We start from the raw sequence: 20,960 nt of genomic DNA on the forward strand, positions 1-20,960 counted from the left end.
CTTGAAAGATTATTGTTAATGCCTCTGCAATCTCTCCAGCTACTTCCTTCAGAACTTGAGGGTGCATTCCATCAGGTCCAGAAGCTTCCTGACCACCTTCTCACTCATAATTTTCACTGCACTTACTTCACTTCCCTGACACTCTTGAATATATGGTATATTGCAGATGAGTAATTAATGAATAATTCCAACAATTTTCTGTTTTTATTTTAAATAAACAATTACTCCTTCAGCCTCAGTGCTTTTAAACATGTTTGATTCAGTTATCATCAAACAACTATCAGTTCATTGGAATATGAATTCTATAAGAAAGAAAAGTTAAAATATGGAATAAAAACAGACAGGGATTAATAAAATTACCTCAGTACATTCTTCGATAAATATCTTATTATAAGAACGGATGTTTTTCCTGAACTCACCTGTCTTTTATATAGTTGCAGAAAGTACAGTCATTGTATCTGTACTTCCTATTTGTACATGTGAAAATAAACTTGACTAAATTAATAGCAGCATTTTTAAAAAATCAGTTTTTGAACATATTGCACATTATAAATTTCTAGTAAACCTGGCACCCGATGACCGTAGGAAATGGAACCACGCACAGTTTAAGCAGTATGTGGGAAACAGGATCGAGGTGAATTGAATGCAAACACAGGAACTAGACACCTAACACCAAAGGTAACCTGGCAAATGTTGCCTGGTGAGTCAGATGTCAAATCATCAGGACCCTTCACTCATCAGATTGTTGGGGTTTTACTGTAACTAAACTCAGATCTACTGGTTTCACACCAATCAATGCAAACACAATCTCAAACAGTAATTATTGAAGAACATGCACATTGTGTTATAAGTTCACATCTTTTATCAGACAACTTGATGTTAAATATCTCAGGCTTACCCAATTTTATCAAATTTGGTAGCAGGCGTGTTACATACTGTGTAATTCTCCTCACTCCTGATAACTGGATTTAGCTGTAAATCTAGCTCTGTTAAATTGATCAGATGGTACAAGCTAGAAATTTCTTTCAAAGATCCACTTTTCCAGTGCTACATCAACAACTGCATTGGTGCTGCTTCCTGCACTCATGCTGAACTCGTCGACTTTATCCACTTTGCCTCCAGCTTCCACCCTCCCCGCAAATTTACCTGGTCTATTTCTGACACCTCCCTCCCCTTTCTGGATCTCACTGTCTCTATCCCTGGAGACAGCTTACCGACTGATGTCTATTATAAACCCACTGTCTCTCAAAGCTACCAGGACTATACCCCTTCCCACCCTGCTACTTGTAAAAACACCATCCCCTTCTCTCACATCTACTGCATCTGCTCACAGATTAGGCTTTTCATTCTAGAACAAGGGAGATGTCCTCCCTCAATGCTGTCCTCAACTGCATCTCTTCCATTTCATGTTTGTCTGCTCTTACCACACTCAGACATCTGTTTGAACTTCTTCCATCTGGCAGACGTTTTAAGACTTTCTATGCCAGCACTTCCAGACTGAAAAATAGCTTTTTCCCCAGAGCTATAATTGCTCTGAACCAATTGATCAAGCGTCATCCATAAATTTGTTATATTGTTACTTTTAATACTGATTTTATGGCTGTCATGCATCTGAGTTGCGTTTTTGTGCTGCTGGACAGTGCTTGTACTGGCTGGTTACTTGATTTTATTTGTTGTCTTATAGCATTGAGTACGAGAGTTGCAAACTCTTTTTCGTTGTATTGGTGCATGACAAATTATACTATGCAATGACAATAAAGATATTTCATTTCATTTCATTTCTCCTGCCACCCTACCAAGGAAAGGGTTCCTCTTGTCCTCACTTAACACCCCACCAGTCCAAGCATCCAGCACATAATTCTCCAAAAATTTCGCTTTCTTCTACAGGATCCCACCACCAAGCACGTCTTTCCCTCTCCCCCCCCCCACCACGTTCTGATTTCCTCAGGAAACGCTCCCTATGCAAGTCCCTTGTCCATCCCTCCTTCCCCACTGATCGACCTCTTGGCACTTATCCTTGCACATAGAATAAATGCTATACCTGCCCCAACACCCCCTCCTTCACTACCATTCAGGGCCCCAAATACTCCTTCCAGATGATGTGACACTTCACCTGTGAGTCTGTTGGGGTCATATACTGTGTCTGGTGCTCCCAATGTGGCCTTCTGTGTATCGATGAGACCTCACGTAGATTGGGAGACCGCTTTGCTGAGCACCTATGCTCCATCCATCAGAAAAAGTGGGAACTACTAATGGCCACCCGTTTTAATTCTATTTCCCATTCCCATTCTGATATGTCTATCCATGGCCTCTTCCACTGTCGTGATGAGGCCATACTTAGGTTGGAGGAACAACACCTTGTGTTCCATTTGAGTAGCCTATAACCTGATGGCATGAACACTGATGTCTTGAACTTCAGGTAATTCCTCCCACGCTCCCCTTTCCTTCACAATTTCCCATCCTCTTTCACTTTATCTCCTTGTCCACCTATCGACTCCTTCTGGTGCTCATCGTCCCTTTCTTCTTTTCCATGGCCTTCTGCCTCTTTCACCTATACTTCCAAGCTCTTTACTTCATCTCTCCACTTTCAGGTTTCACCTGTCACCTTGTGTTTCTCTCTCCTCTTCCCCCGCCTTTTACATCTGCTCTTCATTTTTTATTTCTCCAGTCTTGCTGAAGAGTTTCAGCCCAAAACATCGACAATACGCTTTTTCAGAGATTCTGCCTGGCATGCTGAGTTCCTCCAGTATTTTGTTTGTGTTGCTTGACGTCTTCATACAAGGTCTTTCATCTAACCAACCATAAGGCTACCGCTACAGAGCTGATTTTTATACCATTTGCTGCATTACTGTGTAGTTTTCTGCTTTTCGAAATGTACACTCCTAACTGTTGAGAAAAGTGGATAAGTTTGAACTCTAAGTTGCAAAGCACTGAAATTCCTAAATACTAATTTAAATTTTATCTTTCGGTACTTTGTGGTCAGAATCATTATTTCTAGAAGAATGGCATATTCACCACTAGACAACAACATATCCAAGTTTCTAGTACAAGTGAACATTTCTGCTGATTTTTCAAAGCAAGTTATATTAGATCTCATTGTTTATTTGAAATATATCACAACTATGAATTGGGAACACTTTGTGCCTCTCAGAGGCTAGCATACTTTGAATGTACAATTTGTGGTTGCCCCTGCGAACACATAAGAGTTTTGTGGATAAAGGCTCCTTCCTTGCCATCCACCTCCAATCCATGTACACCTGAGTGCTGTTTTAATGATTGCAAAGGGATCCCCAGAGATCAAACAAAGAACACGATGTGAGCTGCACCAATCCAGGGTTTATCTAATATTCATAGTTCTCCCAATCTCACTACTGACAAAGCCAAGGAAATATAATTCTGTGACCCAGATCTGCAGTACAACAAATTCTGCTGTTGGATAGCCATTATTTGGTAGACATCAATTATTAATGCATGCAGTGAGACCAGTGAGGAATTTTTAAAAAACAGATGTTTGCAAAATGTAAAAAAAATGCAGAAAGCATGCAGCGTGTCAGGTTGCCTGCTACAGAGGAACAAGAATGTGCTAATTGGTAACCCTGAAAAATATTTCTGCTTGGGAATTCTACCACCCAGTTCATGCTCTCTTCTCACTGCTGCCATCAGGAAGGTGGTACAGGAGCTCCAGACCAACACCACCTGGGTCAGGAACAGTTTTACCATTCAACTATCATACTCTTGAACCGGCAAGAATAATTTCACTCAACTTCGCTCACCCCATCACCGAACTGTTCCCACAACCTATGGACTCACTCTCATCACATGTTCTCAATATTTATTGTTCATTTATTTTATTTTCTGTCTTATATTTGCACAGTTTGTTGTCTTTTGCATGGCAGTTTGCCCTGCTGGATGCGGTCTTTCATTGATTCTATTGTATTTCGTGGTTTTACTGTGTATGGCTACAGAAAAACGAATCTCAGGGATATATATGGTGACACTTGAACTTTCACAACAAATTTACATTGAACTTTCCATCAGCTAAAACACAGAGTTTCATCACTGAGGGACAACGCACTCACCTCAGATGTATTACACCACACCACTTCCACTTTCCCCAAGCATAACACCGACTCGTCTCCCCCGCACTAACTTTGCTCGATTAATCAACTCCTGGCCAGATGCTAGGCTTATGGCTGACAATCATCCGTTCTTCCAAACTACTGGAGGGACAATTTTCAGCAGTAGTATACTTTATATTTTATTATCGCCAAACAATTGATACTAGAACGTACAATCGTCACAGCAATATTTGATTCTGCGCTTTCCGCTCCCTGGATTACAAATATTAAATATTAAAAATAGTAAAAATTAGTAAATAAAAATTTAAATTATAAATCATAAATAGAAAATAGAAAAATGGAAAGTAAGGTAGTGCAAAAAAACCAAGGCAGGTCCGGATATTTGGAGGGTATGGCCCAGATCCAGGTCAGGACCCATTCAGCAGTCTTATCACAGTTGGAAAGAGGCTGTTCCCAAATCTGGCCGTATGAGTCTTCAAGCTCCTGAACCTTCTCCTGGAGGGAAGAGGAACGAAAAGTCTGTTGGCTGGGTGGGTCGTATCCTTGATTATCCTGGCAGCAGTGCGGTGTAAAGTGAGTCCAAGGACGGAAGATTGGTTTGTGTGATGTGCTGCGCCATGTTCACGATCTTCTGCAGCTCCTTTCGGTCTTGGACAACTTCCATACCAGGTTGTGATGCACCCTAGAAGAATGCTTTCTACGGTGCATCTGTAAAAATTAGTGAGGGTTTTAGGGGACAGGCCAAATTTCTTTAGCTTTCTCAGGAAGTAAAGGTGCTGGTGGGCCTTCTTGGCAGTGAATTCCGCTTGGTTGGACCAAGTCATGTTATTTGTGATATTGACCCCAAGGAACTTAAAGCTGTTGACCTGTTCCACTTGTGCACCACCGATGTAAATTGGGTCGTGCAGTCCGCTACTCCTGAAGTCAACAGCCAATTCCTTCATCTTGCTGACGATGAGGGATAGGTTATTGTCTTCGCACCATGCCATCAGGTTCTTAATTTCCTCTCTGTACTCAAACTCATCATTACCCGAGATACGGCCTACAATTGTTGTGTCATTGGCAAACTTATATATTGAGTTTGATGGAAATTGGCTACACAATCATGGGTGTACAGTGAGTACAGCAGGGGGCTGAGTACACAGCCTTGTGGGGCACCGGTGCTCAGAGCGATTGTAGAGGAGAGCTTGTCCCCTATTTTTTACAGCCTGGGTCCTGTCTGTGAGGAAGTTGAAGATCCAGCTGCAGATCTGAGTGCTAAGGCCCAGGTTCCGGAGGTTAGGAAACAGTTTATTTGGAATGATGGTATTAAAGGCAGAGCTGTAGTCAATGAAAAGGAGCCTTATGTATGCGTCTTTATTCTCCAGGTGTTCTGAGGAGGAATGTAGGGCCAGAGAGATGGCATCTGCCGTTGACCTGTTGCTCCGGGAGGCGAATTGCAAAACGTCGAGGTTGACCGGTAGGCTGTTGTTGATGTGTGCCACAACCAATCTCTTGAAGCACTTCATAGCAATTGATGTCAGAGCCACAGGTCGATAGTCATTTGGGCATGCCACCTTGCTCTTCTTCGGTACTGGGATTATCGTTGCCTTCTTAAAACATGAGGGGATATAGACTGAAGCAAGGAGCAGTTGAAGATGTCAGCAAACACTCCAGCTAGCTCGCTTGCACAGGCCCGGAGAACCCTTCCCGGGGTACCATTTGGGCCCGTCGCCTTCCTTGGATTTATCTTGAGGAAGGCCTTTCTATCGTCCACTTCAGTGACGATGAATCTTGATGCCACCAGGTCCGGTTCATCCAGAGGGAGCGGGATGCTCCTCTTCTGTTCGAAACTTGCATAGAATATATTTATTTCGTCGGGAAGAGAAGTGCCACATTTATTGATATTCACAGCCTTTTCTTTGCGCCCAGTGATCTCATTTAGACCCTGCCATAGTCTACTGGCATCCTCCTGGGCTTCCAACTTGGCTCGATATTGCCTCTTGGTGCCCTTAATGGCTTTCCGGAGTTCACGTCTGGATTCCGTGTAGCAACTGGTATCCCTGGACCTAAAAAAAGTACATTATCCTTCCAGTAGCTGTCATAGCATGCTAGCTATCACACATTTTTGTACTCAAAAATTCCTAATTGTCATAGACATTTCTATGCATTCTCAGAACACTTTTTCCCCTCATTTAAAACTTCGCAATTTAACAGTTATCGTATTTCCTTCTTTGGCTTTTCAACCAATTACATCATTCTTGAGGCAAAAAATCAAGGAAGTGATCAATTCTCGTAACTCCATACAGTGCTTGCTGCTAAGTAATCAAACTAAAATTACACAAGTAGCTCTTTCTTTCACATGAAAAACTGAAGATTAGAATTTTTGCTGCTTAGGTGTCCCACTATGGCTGGATGTTTTAATTTTATTCAACCACAGGATTGTAAAATTTCTTTTTCTGCAAATCAGTCTGCTTGGTGAGGATGTGACCGCTGAGGTATTTCTGAGTACTTTCTGGGCACTAGGCAGCTTACTCACAACATGCAAGATAAATAAACTGTCGGCAGTATGCTCAGTTTTCCGATATATACTACTACTATATGAAGCCACTGCACCGCATTGCCAGATCCTTCTGCAAATGCCAAGGCTCATTTAACAGTGGTATCAGAGGTATGAACGCAGGTTCTTCTGCAGTTTTCAAAAAACTAGTATGTGTCCATTTATAGTGCAATGAAAGCCAAAACTCTCATCATAGCAACTGTACGATTTGCTTGTCTTCAAGTGCTGAATAAGACCAGCCAGCACTCTCACTCTGTAAAGCCAAGTATAAATTTGAAGCTGGATCATGCATGCTCCTTGTCACAGAGGTTCGATACTACAGCGTACATCTTGTATGTACTTACTAGGCTTGTACTTTTCGCTCCTCCACTGAAGCCCGCATTCAGGCCCTCTGCAACAAAACACATTGTCACCTTAGCTTTCTGGGGAACTCATACTTTGGCATTCATTTTCTCCGTCTTCTGGCAACGAAGGACTCGTATCAAGTGACACATTTAAAACGACCTTTACAATATGTGAGATTTAATATTTGAGCTGGTGGATGTGAGTTCCCATTCAAAGAACATACCTTGGTGTTCAGCTGCCAGACATATACATAATTCTGCTAATGTCCATTTCCATAATGCAAATTGGTTTGACAGTGATTGATGGATTCGGGAACACTATTTGCACTATGGGGGCCTGAATTGGTTACGATTCATTCACAATTGGACAAAACAGTTTAAATCTGTGCTTTGTTCTCCTATACCCTGACTTTCTAGAACACAAGGTTTCTTTGGATTAAAATTCCAACGTTATAGCAGAGCTACTTGCAATTTCATGTACATTTTTCCACATATTTACTGACATTTTCTCACGAGGTCTTTAATCTAACCAACAGTAAAGTATGGTGGGCTATGGTCCTGGTGCAGATCGATGGGAATAGGCAGTTTAAATAGTTTCAGCATGGACTGGATGGGCCAAAGGGCCTGTTGTTGTGCTGTAGATCTACAGGGGTACTACTGAAAGTATCCTCGCTGGCTGCATCACTGCCTGGTATGAGAACTGTACCTCCCATAATCGCAGGACTCTGTCGAGTGGTTCGGACAGCCTAGCGCATCTGTAGTTGTGAACTTCCCATGATTCAGGACATTTACAAGGACAGGTGTGTAAAAAGGGCCCATAGGATCATTGGGGACCCAAGTCACCCCAACCACAATCTATTCCAGCTGCTCCCATCTGGGAAACGGTACCATAGCATGAAAGCCAGGACCAACAGGCTCCGGGACAGCTTCTTCCACCGGGCCATCAGACTGATTCAACACATGCTGATTTGAGTGTATGCTATATTACATTGACTGTTCTATTTATTATGAATTACAATGATTGCACATTGCCCATATAGATGGAAACATAATGTAAAGATTTATTCTTGTGTGTTTCTACAAATTTTGCAGGGGGATGGGAACCAGAGTGATCGTGCTGAAAATGAGGTCGTTGGTTTACAAATGGAGGTAATGTGTGGTCAGACTCCTAGCAAGGGGTGGCTGATGATGGGGCAAAATTGCAGTCAATTGCAAGAGAAGACCACAGAAGCAAGGGAAGGGAAGCTGTACCAGAGGGAGGTGATGGGGAAGTAAGAAGAGAAGGTGTGAGAGGGAAACAAGAATAGGCTGTGGTGAGGGAGAAGCGGCAATTACTGGATGTTCGAGAAATGAATGTTTATACCATCAGGTGGAATATAAGGTGTTGGTCCTTCAACCTGAGTGTGGCCTCATCATGGCAGTAGAGGCCATGGACAGACAGGTTTCGAATGGGAAGGAGAATAGAAATGGGTAGACGCTGGGAAATGCCACTTTTTGAGACAGATGGAGCAACGGTGCTCGACGAAGCAGTCTCCTAAACTAGGTTAGCTGTCACCATTATGCAAGAGGCCACACTGGGAGCAGCGGATACAGTAGATAACCCAAACAGACTCACAGCTGAAGTGTCACTTCACCTGGAAGGAGTTTTTGGGATCCTGAATGGTTGTGAGGGAGGAGGTGTAGGCACTGGTGTGGCACTCGTTTACTTGTGTCTGAACTCTGGATATATTGTTGTCTATTATAGAATATGTCACAAACTACAGAAAGATAAAACTTACAGTTGACATTTGAAGTTTTGTTGTTTTGCAAAGTAGATTTTGTATTTTTGCTATTTTCTCAACCAATAGGAATGTATTTTTTGTTTGAAAAGCAGACAACTATACAACTTTCTACTGAGCTCCCTGAAATCTCTCTTCAGGACCTTTTTATCCTGTTCCAGAGAAACTATCAAGAAATTCTGCTATCAAAATCTCCATCACCCTCCTGCTTTTCAAAAGTAGCTCTTCTTACACACCTCTGACGTGATTGTCCAAATCAGAGAAAATTAGCACATGCATTTTCTTTCTCCCGTTGACATTTGTGGACCACATCAAAACTGTAGACTGTAATTTTCCCCAATCTTCAGGCTGTCCTTGCTAGCACTTTAACTCCACACTGCCTCTGTTTGTAAACTAACTGAATCATCCTCAACCCTATCACTGTGGTTCCCAACACCCCGCCAAATGCTATGAGCTACACTCAAAACACCCAATGTAACTTCATCAAAGTTTTCCACAGCTACAACAGGGCTTCCCAACTTTATACTCAACAGACTTAATTCAGATTAGATTAGATTATGAGGACACTCAGTCCTCGTTTATTGTCATTTAGAAATGCATGCATTAAAAAATGATACAACGTTCCTCCAGAATGATATCACAAGAAAACACAGGACAAACCAAGACTAAAACTGACAAAACCACGTAATTATAACATATAGTTACAACAGTATTGCAAAGCAATACCATAATTTGATAAAGAGCAGACCATGGGCATGGTAAAAAAAAGTCTCAAAGTCCCGATAGACTCATCATCTCACGCAGGCAGCAGAAGGGAGAAATTCTCCCCGCCATGAACCTCCAAGCGCCGCAAACTTGCCGATGCAGCACCATTGGAAGCACCCAACTGCAGCGGACTCTGAGTCCGTCCGAAAACTTTGAGCCTCTGACCAGTCCCTCGAAACAGCCTCTTCGAGCACCATCCTCTGCCGAGCGCTTCGATCCCACCCCGGCCGCCGAGCAACAAGCAAAGCTGAGGACTCGGGGCCTTCTCCGGAGATTCTGGACCACACAGTAGCAGCAGCAGCGAAACAGGCATTTCAGAAGTTTCACCAGATGTTCCTCTGTGCTCTCACGTACGTCTCCATCAAATCAGGATTGTGCATGGCACCCTACTTGACAAATAACAGACATCACCACCGGAGTGGCTGCTGCGAGCTGCGTCATGCCGCCATCTTCTCCCTCTCAGACAGTGGGCACACAACACTCCTCATATTTGTAGCTATGCCCCTAACTACTGTCCCCTTCACTGTTCCATTTCACTGTCACCAGCTGGGTTCCATTTATAATTAGATTGCCCCCTTTCCCTCTATACTTTATTCACACCCCTAGAGACTATTATATTCATTAGAAATTACATGAATGTATTGAAGCCAAACTAAATTTTGAATAATTGCTGTCTGGGGCTATGTTACTCAAACCAACATGCAGTGTAACTTAGACTATTTGTGTGCATTTAAAACTGGGAACATTATTCATTTTTCATACATTTGTCGGATGTTCTTTCTTAACTTGCGATACTGGAACAGTATCTTTATAATAAAGTTATCTTTTCTTGCAGGAAACTGAGGATTTGAGAAGTGGACAAAATCAAACTCAGCCCAGTGAAGGTAAAGCCTTTCAGACTTATATTTAAAGATGCATGTACAGCTTGAATTAGCTTGAATTCTAATCCGCAGCTGGAGGGTTAACTCCGCAGAAACACCCAGGAGCAATGTTCCATTCTTTATTCAATCGAGATATAAAGCACACTGGAGGCAAAGATTTTCAATAAAGAAATAGTCCCTGTGACCTGCCTGTCTGTTACAGGTCAAATGCTTATGTCGGGACTGTGCCACTGAGAATGTGTAAACCGAGAGCTGTTCAATTACTAAAACTGCTGTCCATTTCTGCATCCACAAATGATACCTAACATCTCCCAAAAAGTTCTCCTGCATTTGCAATTATGCTAATGTTGTTGTTGTTCCTTTTCACGCCTTGTGGCACATTGGGTGACATTGTTTGCTGATTTCTTAACATTTGTCTTTTTTTCCAAGGCCAAATTGCTAGCTTGAAACTCAACCCAACAGGGATGGAAATTGTGCAAGGGGACTGCCTGATTGAAATCCAGCAACATTCACCTCGAAGTCCAGTGCTGATGTTACTTCACCAACAGTCACAAATATGCTTATAACTACCACCAAAATATCCTCCCTGACAAAGCCTTGCACCATGTTTTCAAGACTCATTCATTCAGAAATAGTTGTGTGCCGTCATATTTCAGTCAGCACCCTGAAGCAGCTTATGGCTCCTTACAGACAAATGCTGTCACTGAATTCATAACTCCTCTCTACTGAGAAGGTTTCTGACAGTGTAAAGGTCACATTTAAACCAAAGCCTCTCGGTAATTTTGGAAGCAACCGTCAAAGTGCTGTCAGATGTTTCTCCACTAGAGTCAGCGCAAACTCCATGATGCGTCTCCATACAACAACTGCTGGAAAAGGACGAGAAGGAGGAGAGGAAGAAACATGAAGAACAAAGCAAGGAGTAGCGAGGATCTTTCTGCTCACTTTGGGGAAGTGTTTTTAATTCCTGCAATTCAAGTATTTTTTTCACTTCACTGAATAAGGGTTCAAAAATTTAGTCCATGGCCACTGATGATGTGCCATATACATCACCCAGAAATATGAATTCAAGATGATCTCTATTTGAATGTGAATGTATAAACAATGTAGTGTTATCCTCATTGACAGAAATAAATGGATGTGCAACGATAAATGTCGAAGACAGCACAACGAAATGTAAAAGAACCTATGTCATACTTGGACTCCCAAGTTCAGGCTTGTAAAGCACAAGATCCCTTATAACTGAGTATCCATCCTCTGCCCCATCAGCATGAAATGTGAAAGTAATGAACAGTCTGATCAAATGGTGCAGGAGTAGTATCATTTCCAGTGATTTTAATTGAATGTCCATGTGACACTAACGATACATTTGGTATATTTGCACTGTCAAAGTACGTGTACACTATTCAACCTTGAGATTCATCTCTTAACAGGCAGCTATGAGAGTAAAGAAACCCAATTTTTTTTAAAGACTGTCAAACACCCCCTGACGGATAAAAGAAAATCATGCAAACAGTAAATGTGAGCAAATAGTGATCTGAACTTAAGTCCACAACAGGAGCCTGTCCATCGAGCCTTCGTTCAACACAGAGCAGTGAGCTGTCTCTTGTCTCTTGTCTCCGTCCTACACCCTGACCTTTTCAATCTGGCCCGGAGGCGAAATCATCATCCAAACATCAGGTTCTGTTGCTTCGATGTGCTCTGAAACCTAGGTCCGGGATCAGATATCCAGTCACCCTGATTAGGCCAGTACTCATCCTTTCCAATTTGGCACAGAGCTTAAATCGATTCAACTTCAGTTCTTCCTTGCCCTCGGTGTTCGGCCCACTGCCTCACCTCACTTCAGTTCTGTTGCACTGAGACGTCTCCAAATTCAGAGGGAAGATGCTATCTTTTGTAACTTTGAAACATTAAACTCATTCAAGGAAAAACATAGAATCCAAAAATACAGGTGTAACTTCGAGCAACATACATCAAAGTTGCTGGTGAACGCAGCAGGCCAGGCAGCATCTATAGGAAGAGGCGCAGTCGACGTTTCAGGCCGAGACCCTTCGTCAGGACTAACTGAAGGAAGAGTGAGTAAGGGATTTGAAAGCTGGAGGGGGAGGGGGAGATGCAAAATAATAGGAGAAGACAGGAGGGGGAGGGATGGAGCCGAGAGCTGGACAGGTGATAGGCAGAAGGGGATACGAGAGGATCATGGGACAGGAGGTCCGGGAAGAAAGACGGGGGGGGGGTGACCCAGAGGATGGGCAAGAGGTATATTCAGAGGGACAGAGGGAGAAAAAGGAGAGTGAGAGAAAGAATGTGTGCATTAAAAAGAGTAACAGATGGGGTACGAGGGGGAGGTGGGGCCTAGCGGAAGTTAGAGAAGTCAATGTTCATGCCATCAGGTTGGAGGCTACCCAGACGGAATATAAGGTGTTGTTCCTCCAACCTGAGTGTGGCTTCATCTTTACAGTAGAGGAGGCCGTGGATAGACATGTCAGAATGGGAATGGGATGTGGAATTAAAATGTGTGGCCACTGGGAGATCCTGCTTTCTCTGGCGGACAGAGCGTAGATGTTCAGCAAAGCGGTCTCCCAGTCTGCGTCGGGTCTCACCAATATATAAAAGGCCACATCGGGAGCACCGGACGCAGTATATCACCCCAGTCGACTCACAGGTGAAGTGATGCCTCACCTGGAAGGACTGTTTGGGGCCCTGAATCCCAGTGGCCACACATTTTAATTCCACATCCCATTCCCATTCTGACATGTCTATCCACGGCCTCCTCTACTGTAAAGATGAAGCCACACTCAGGTTGGAGGAACAACACCTTATATTCCGTCTGGGTAGCCTCCAACCTGATGGCATGAACATTGACTTCTCTAACTTCCGCTAGGCCCCACCTCCCCCTCGTACCCCATCTGTTACTCTTTTTAATGCACACATTCTTTCTCTCACTCTCCTTTTTCTCCCTCTGTCCCTCTGAATATACCTCTTGCCCATCCTCTGGGTCACCCCCCCCCCCCCCGTCTTTCTTCCCGGACCTCCTGTCCCATGATCCTCTCGTATCCCCTTCTGCCTATCACCTGTCCAGCTCTCGGCTCCATCCCTCCCCCTCCTGTCTTCTCCTATCATTTTGCATCTCCCCCTCCCCCTCCAGCTTTCAAATCCCTTACTCACTCTTCCTTCAGTTAGTCCTGACGAAGGGTCTCAGCCTGAAACGTCGACTGCGCCTCTTCCTATAGATGCTGCCTGGCCTGCTGCGTTCACCAGCAACTTTGATGTATGTTGCTTGAATTTCCAGCATCTGCAGAATTCCTGTTGTTTGGGTGTAACTTCGAGTTTACTTTGAGTGTGTTGTGATGAGGTCTGCATATTTTTTCAGATAATTAATTATTTAAATGAATGACAATGGTTGATTAGACAATGTATATTAAAGGTCCTCAAATATTATTGAAATATTAAATACACAACAGAAGTTACATGTTATTGTTTGTGATAGTCATTTACCAGGAAAACTGATGAAGTTTGTAGTTAAACACAATATTCCTTTACAACTTCGGTTACATTTATAAAGACATATAACAAAATTAAAGATAACCGTCCAATAAAAATATTTCATCATTCTCAGGAGATAGACATTCAACTGTTTATTAGAAAGTGTATTTACTTTCCACACAACCTGCTGCGTTCACCAGCAATTTTTATGCGTGTTGCTTGAAATTCCAGCATCTGAAGATTTCCTCGTGTTTGTGTAATTTGTAACATAATTGCCTTTCAGATGATTACAGAACTTATCAATCACCAACCCGATCCTCTTTCAGTTCTGTTGGGAAGAATGTTTGTAATCGATCCAGGGAAGGATTGAGAGTTACATTTTCAGATGAAATTCTGATTAAAAGCAATAAGGCTAAGCGGTAGAAGTAACCCTGAAGACGACAGTGCCAGCTGTCTCAAATCGAGATTGCCTTCCACCAGTCAAATGCCACACCAAGAAACATCGTCTTGTGATCAACAAAATAGAGCTTCAGCCAGCTTTACTGAGCACATCAATACAGAAATTACAGGCAATAAGAGTTCAGAAAGACAATCAAAATTAACCAGAGCCAACATGGAATATATTGACAAGAGGTTAGAAGCGACAAAAACAAGCAGTTTAAATTCATTTCATCCAAGTTATAATGGAAAGGTAACAGACACAGTTTATTTAACAAAGTTAATTTTTCCAAAGTCCAGTTGTCTACAACCTATACAGTACTAGACAATAAGGTTGTCTTCAGCATTGGGAGACTGATGTGGTATTGTGGAGATGAGCAATACTCTTTAAAATATATATATATTTGATTGTTTTCTTTGTGTTTGCTGTGGGTCTGTTTCCATCAACTGTGGTCTGGTCTGGTGTGGTCGGCTGGTGTTCTTTTCTTAGGTTCTCTGTAATTACATGGTCACTGGATACACTTGATCTCCCATTCCACCCTCAGCCAATAGGCTGGTCCTGGACTTATTTCCTGGCATAATTTACATATTACTATTTAACTATTTATGGTTTTATTACTATTTAATTATTTATGGTGCAACTGTAACGAAAACCAATTTCCCCCAGGATCAATAAAGTATGACTATGACTATCTGTGGGGGCAACAAGAAGGTGATTTGTGCAGCTTAACCTGAGTCCAGTGTTTCCACTGACTGCCTTGCCAAGTCTGCACACAAACATAAGTGTCATTTGTTTAAAGTCTTATCAATCTGTGAGCAAACCCTGTCTTTTCAAACAGCACCTCCACCATGATTTTGTCACCAGCTATGTATGGGAGGACGATCTCCTTTCCTGCTGGCTCTCTCTGATCAGCAATGTGTTGCTGTTGTTTTACTTGTTGCTTCACATCTCCATGTCACCTTACTAAATTTGCAGTTGCAGTTTCTTTCTGTACGCTTGTAATTTTTGTTGCTGCTTCTCTCTGAATTGCCACATGGAAATTTCAGTGAGGGCAACTCTGACAAAATGTGCTGTTTCTCCCTGGGGGTGAAGGGTTTATGAATGGTTGTGATCATGGTTGAGGGCTGACTTGGGTCTTCAGGGTTCTCGACCTGACCTTGCCTGACCTCAACAGGTGTTCTCCGTAAATACATCTCTGTAAAACCTCTCACTGAAATATTTCCTCTCTAATTCCCACAGAACATAAAACATAAATGATGGATACAAGTTAAACAGTACACGCTTAAAACCGCAGAGTGCTTACTCCACAATCTGACACCCATGTGCATCTAAACTCATGATGCCTGCTGTATTTCTTTGCCTGTAACAGTTACACTAAGGCACACACACTCGCAAACGTGTATGCAAAATTACGGTTCTTGGCTTGAATATACACACCCCCACTCGCCTCTCGATCCTTCTCTAACTTCCGCTAAGGCCCCACCTCCCCCTTGTACCCCATCTGTTACTCATTTTTATGCACACATTCTTTCTCTCACTCTCCTTTTTCTCCCTTTGTCCCTCTGAATATACCTCTTGCCCATCCTCTGAGTCACCCCCCCCCCGTCTTTCTTCCCGGACCTCCTGTCCCATGATCCTCTTGTATCCCTTTTGCCTATCACCTGTCCAGCTCTTGGCTCTATCCCTCCCCCTCCTGTCTTCTCCTATCATTTTGGATCTCCCCCTCCCCCTCCAACTTTCAAATCCCTTACTCACTCTTCCTTCAGTTAGTCCTGACGAAGGGTCTCGGCCTGAAACGTCGACTGCACCTCTTCCTACAGATGCTGCCTGGCCTGCTGCGTTCACCAGCAACTTTGATGTGTGTTGCCAGCCTGATGTCATAGCTCCAGAAGTGACTCTCAGTCTGAAGTTCCCATACTAGTTCATGATGAGGTCCTTGACCTTTCTGGGAATCTGGTGTTGGTCCAGTGTAAACTCCGCCAGTTTGTGGGGTATTGACCCATACGCATTGGCGAGATCTAACCAAAGCACAACCAGGCCTCCCTTCCCCATGTGCACCTCCCTGATCAGCTGGGTGACTACTCCAGTATGTTCCATGCACTCCGGGAATTCCACCCTTCTGCACTGAAGTGTCGAGGTATGCGTTCTTGAGGAGAAAGTCCGTCATCCAGCGGGGACAAGACACTAAAGAAGATTTTCCCTTCTACACTAGGCAGTGAGATGGATCTAAACTTCTCCAGGTTCGACGAATTTTCCTCCTTGGGGATCCAGACCCCTCTGCATACCTCCACTGGTCTACCACTGTCCCTCTGCACCAGATCACTCGTAGGATCTTCCAAAGAATCTTTAGAAGCTCCAGGCAGTGCTTGTATACCTTGTTGGGTACTCCACTGGGTCCTGGCGCAGAACTGGCTCTGGCTGAAGACACAACCTCCTCAACTTCCTCACATTGAACTCCACTATGGGGAGTGGTTGGCTTATAAGGGCTCTGTGGAGGCCCAGCTCTTGGTCCCTTGCAGGGTTGCTCAGGATATTATGAAGGTAATGGTCTACCTCTTCTTTCGAGTACACAAGGCGGCCACTGTGTTTCTGCCCTAGGTGCTGTTTTGTAAAGCCATCTGGATTGGCTATGAAGGCAGTTCGCTTCCTGGCTCTTTCTCTCCCTCACCTCCTGTGCCCAAAATAATAAATGAACAGAATAACAAAGCAGAAAGAGCACTGATATTAGAAACTTACACCTGTGCTTCCAAATATAAAGTTTACTTAAGTTAGAAAAGTTGAAGTGGATCACAAAAGGTTAACAACACCAACTGTTAGTCGAATTGTCATGTTCAGTGGATTCAATTTGATGAATCCCAATCTCTAGACCTTTGTTCCAAGTCTCCAAAACCAATGGATTTTACCCTGTTGACAATGGTCTTGGACAGGATGGGGCTTCAATTCCTAATATTATCCCTCTATGCCTTCTGCTTGTAAAATCAGTAGAAATTTGAAAGATATGTTTGAAAAATGCATGGTTTTGCTAGAACCAGAAGTAACAGTTTATTCTGCTGACTAGGTCAGCAAAGAAGATGCCACAGCTCCACAAATTTGGAAAGGACTGTAGAAGTAAAAAAAAGGATTTTCTTCACCTGTGTGACTGTTACACTCAAAATTATACTACCCATTGCAGTGATGGAATCAAATGCAACAGAAATTATCAACAGCTTTTGCATTTGAAACACTAAACTGAGTGTTTCAGCAAGTAAGTTTGGAATGTGAAATTCAAATGTTCAGCTCCTTCCTGGAGCTGAACAAGGCAGGATAGAATCTATAGAATAGATAAAAGGGTTATGACATTTCAAAGGATTTCTTAAAATTTAGCTTAAAAACAAACATTTTAAGTAAAGTGGAATAATTCAATACAGAGGATTCAGTATCAATAGGATGTAACAAACATACATAAAATTCCTGGCTGAAAACTGACTGCTTAGTTCAGTGTTCTGAAGAAGAACTGTATACAAAATGACAACGTGTACTCTTTATTGGCTATTCTATCAACTTTCAACACTTCCTGTTTTCACAGAAGGGAATTTAAGGAAATTGCCACGATCTCAACATTTGGCAATAAATTTTTTATTGAAAATATAAATCATTAGAATTGTTTTTCCCTGGGCCTTTGGTTCTGTGATTACGCAAGTTATATCCTAGTGACAAACTTCCAAGTTGTTGTAAAGTCCTGATGAGAAACATAGTGCCTCATGTACGTTGGATCAAAGGGATTGGTGGAAGATTAAGAATACAAATCAACGAAAGTTTGGAAAATATTTCCCATATACACAATACCACATCAGTCTCCCAATACTGGAGGCAACCTTATTGTTTTGTATAGGCTGTAAGCAAATGTAATTTCACATTTAGACTCAAAATTGGCTGGAGATAATTTAAAATATCACTCAGAACTCCGATTGGCCATGATTTCTGCATTCAGGTGATAAGTAAAACCTCTTTCTGAATTAATAGAATGAAGTGATGTCAAATAGTTTTGTCTGATAACATTGCGGAGGGAAGATGATGATTCATGATGTGCCATTTGGCCAGTAAAACGCATTCTTGATCTGAGGTAGCTGGCACTATCATCTTCATAAATGCTTCTGTATGTGGTTTTTGTTTTCAGGTCTGGGCAGATTAAGAACATGAAAAACAGGAAATGATCAGTATTTTGCATTAAAGATTATTTTTTAATTCAGTACTTACATAGAATATTTAGCTAATCTTACTAAACAATTCAGCTCACATTTACCCTTTCTTAAATATATATTAATAGAGAGAATATTTGCTTTTATTTGCTGGATATAGAAATTTTCCCTGGCATAATGAAACCTGTGATGCTCCAGATTTAGTTTCTTATTTTTCATCTAAATTTCAGCTGAAAATGTTATTCTCAATCCCTCACTGGAACTATTGCAAACATTCTTCCCAACAGAATATAAAGAGGATCAGACTGCTGATTGATGAGTTTTGTAATCATCTCAAAGGCAAATATGTTACAAAACAGCTGCTTCAAAAGTCAACACACTTTTAATAAATAGTTGAATGTCTAGCTCCTAAATATGATTAAGTATTTTAATTGGATGCTTAACTTCCATATTGTTACATGTCTAAAAAAAACCACCCTAAATTGCAAAGGAGTATTGTGTTTAAGTTAAAAACTTAAATCACTTTTTCCAGTAAACTATCATTGCAAATATCACACTATAAATTTATTGTGCATCTAAAATTTCAATAATATTTCTATATGCATACATGTGTATATATGTGTAGTTTAATTGATCATTTTTTTTCATTTAACTAATTAATTACAGGTTAATTATACTCTCATGCATCTTTATCTATTACATATCCACAAAAAAGACAGACAATACTTTTAATTGTCATTCTGAGGAGATTTAGAAGATAAATCTTAAGAAATAAACATTGTGCAGATTGTGCACCAGTTGTTTTAAATGTTTTGCATATTTAAAAGGATACAAACAATTATGGCTGCATAAATACATTGATGAAGACTTGGCACATTCGTATATAGTCATAGTCATAGTCATACTTTATAGATCCCGGGGGAAATTGGTTTTTGTTACAGTTGCACCATAAATAATAAATAGTAATAGAACCATAAATAGTTAAATAGTAATATGTGAATTATGCCAGTAAATTATGAAATAAATCCAGGACCAGCCTAATGGCTCAGGGTGTCTGACCCTCCAAGGGAGAAGTTGTAAAGTTTGATGGCCACAGGCAGGAATGACTTCCTATGACGCTCTGTGCTGCATCTCGGAGGAATGAGTCTCTGGCTGAATGTACTCCTGTGCCCACCTAGTACATTATGTAGTGGATGGGAGACATTGACCAAGATGGCATGCAACTTAGACAGCATCCTCTTTTCAGACACCACCGTGAGAGAGTCCAGTTCCATCCCCACAACATCACTGGCCTTATGAATGAGTTTGTTGATTCTGTTGGTGTCTGCTACCCTCAGCCTGCTGCCCCAGCACACAACAACAAACATGATAGCACTGGCCACCACAGACTCATAGAACATCCTCAGCATCGTCCAGCAGATTTTAAAGGACCTCAGTCTCCTCAGGAAATAGAAACAGCTCTGACCCTTCTTGTAGACAGCCTCAGTGTTCCTTGACCAGTCCAGTTTATTGTCAATTCGTATCCCCAGGTATTTGTAATCCTCCACCATGTCCACACTGACCCCCTGGATGGAAACAGGGGTCACCAGTACCTTAGCTCTCCTCAGGTCTACCACCAGCTCCTTAGTCTTTTTCACATTAAATTGCAGATAATTCTGCTCACACCATGTGACAAAGTTTCCTACTGTAGCTCTGTACTCAGCCTCATCTCCCTTGCTAATGCATCCAACTATGGCAGAGTCATCCGAAAACTTCTGAAGATGACAAGACTCTGTGCAGTATTTGAAGTCCGAGGTGTAAATGGTGAAGAGAAAGGGAGACAAAACAGTCCCCTGTGGAGCCCTAGTGCTGCTGATCACTCTGTCGGACACACAGTGTTGCAAGCACACGTACTGTGGTCTGCCAGTACGGAATATACTGCATATTCTGTACAGATGGAATATCGTTTTTTTCTCAGACTTTACCTATGGATCCTTCCTGAGGTCACAGTCATCATTACTCCATTGCTCCTTATTAACAAACTCAAAAAGAAAGCACTTCCAGTAAAACTCCAATTGTCCACCACAATTGGCTCTTTGGTGGTGCCAGATTAACTGAATTTCTGGACGTCTATTATCAAGTATCACCACCATGCAGATCATGCCCTCTTATTGATGCAGGAAGTAGAGAAAAATGGAATTCCACATCCCAAGGTTCAGGATCAGCTACTTTCCTGCAACCCTCTTTCATATTTTTCAGGAGTTTGAACACAAATGAATATTTCTGATAACCCAAAGCGTTCAAAATACTATGAAGATTCATTAAGGGAATTAAAACAACTGAAAAAGGTTTCAAATTGTGAAAGAAAATGAAATAAAACAGTGGAAATGCTAAAAATTATTTCAGGGTATTTAAGTGAACTCAGCAAGGTCCTCTTACAAGTTTTCATTTTCATTTGAATGAATGGTCTCACTGATTACGATTTATTCCAATGT

This window comes from Mobula hypostoma, chromosome 7, assembly GCF_963921235.1.
Source record: "Mobula hypostoma chromosome 7, sMobHyp1.1, whole genome shotgun sequence".
NCBI classification, from domain to species: Eukaryota; Metazoa; Chordata; class Chondrichthyes; order Myliobatiformes; family Myliobatidae; genus Mobula; species Mobula hypostoma.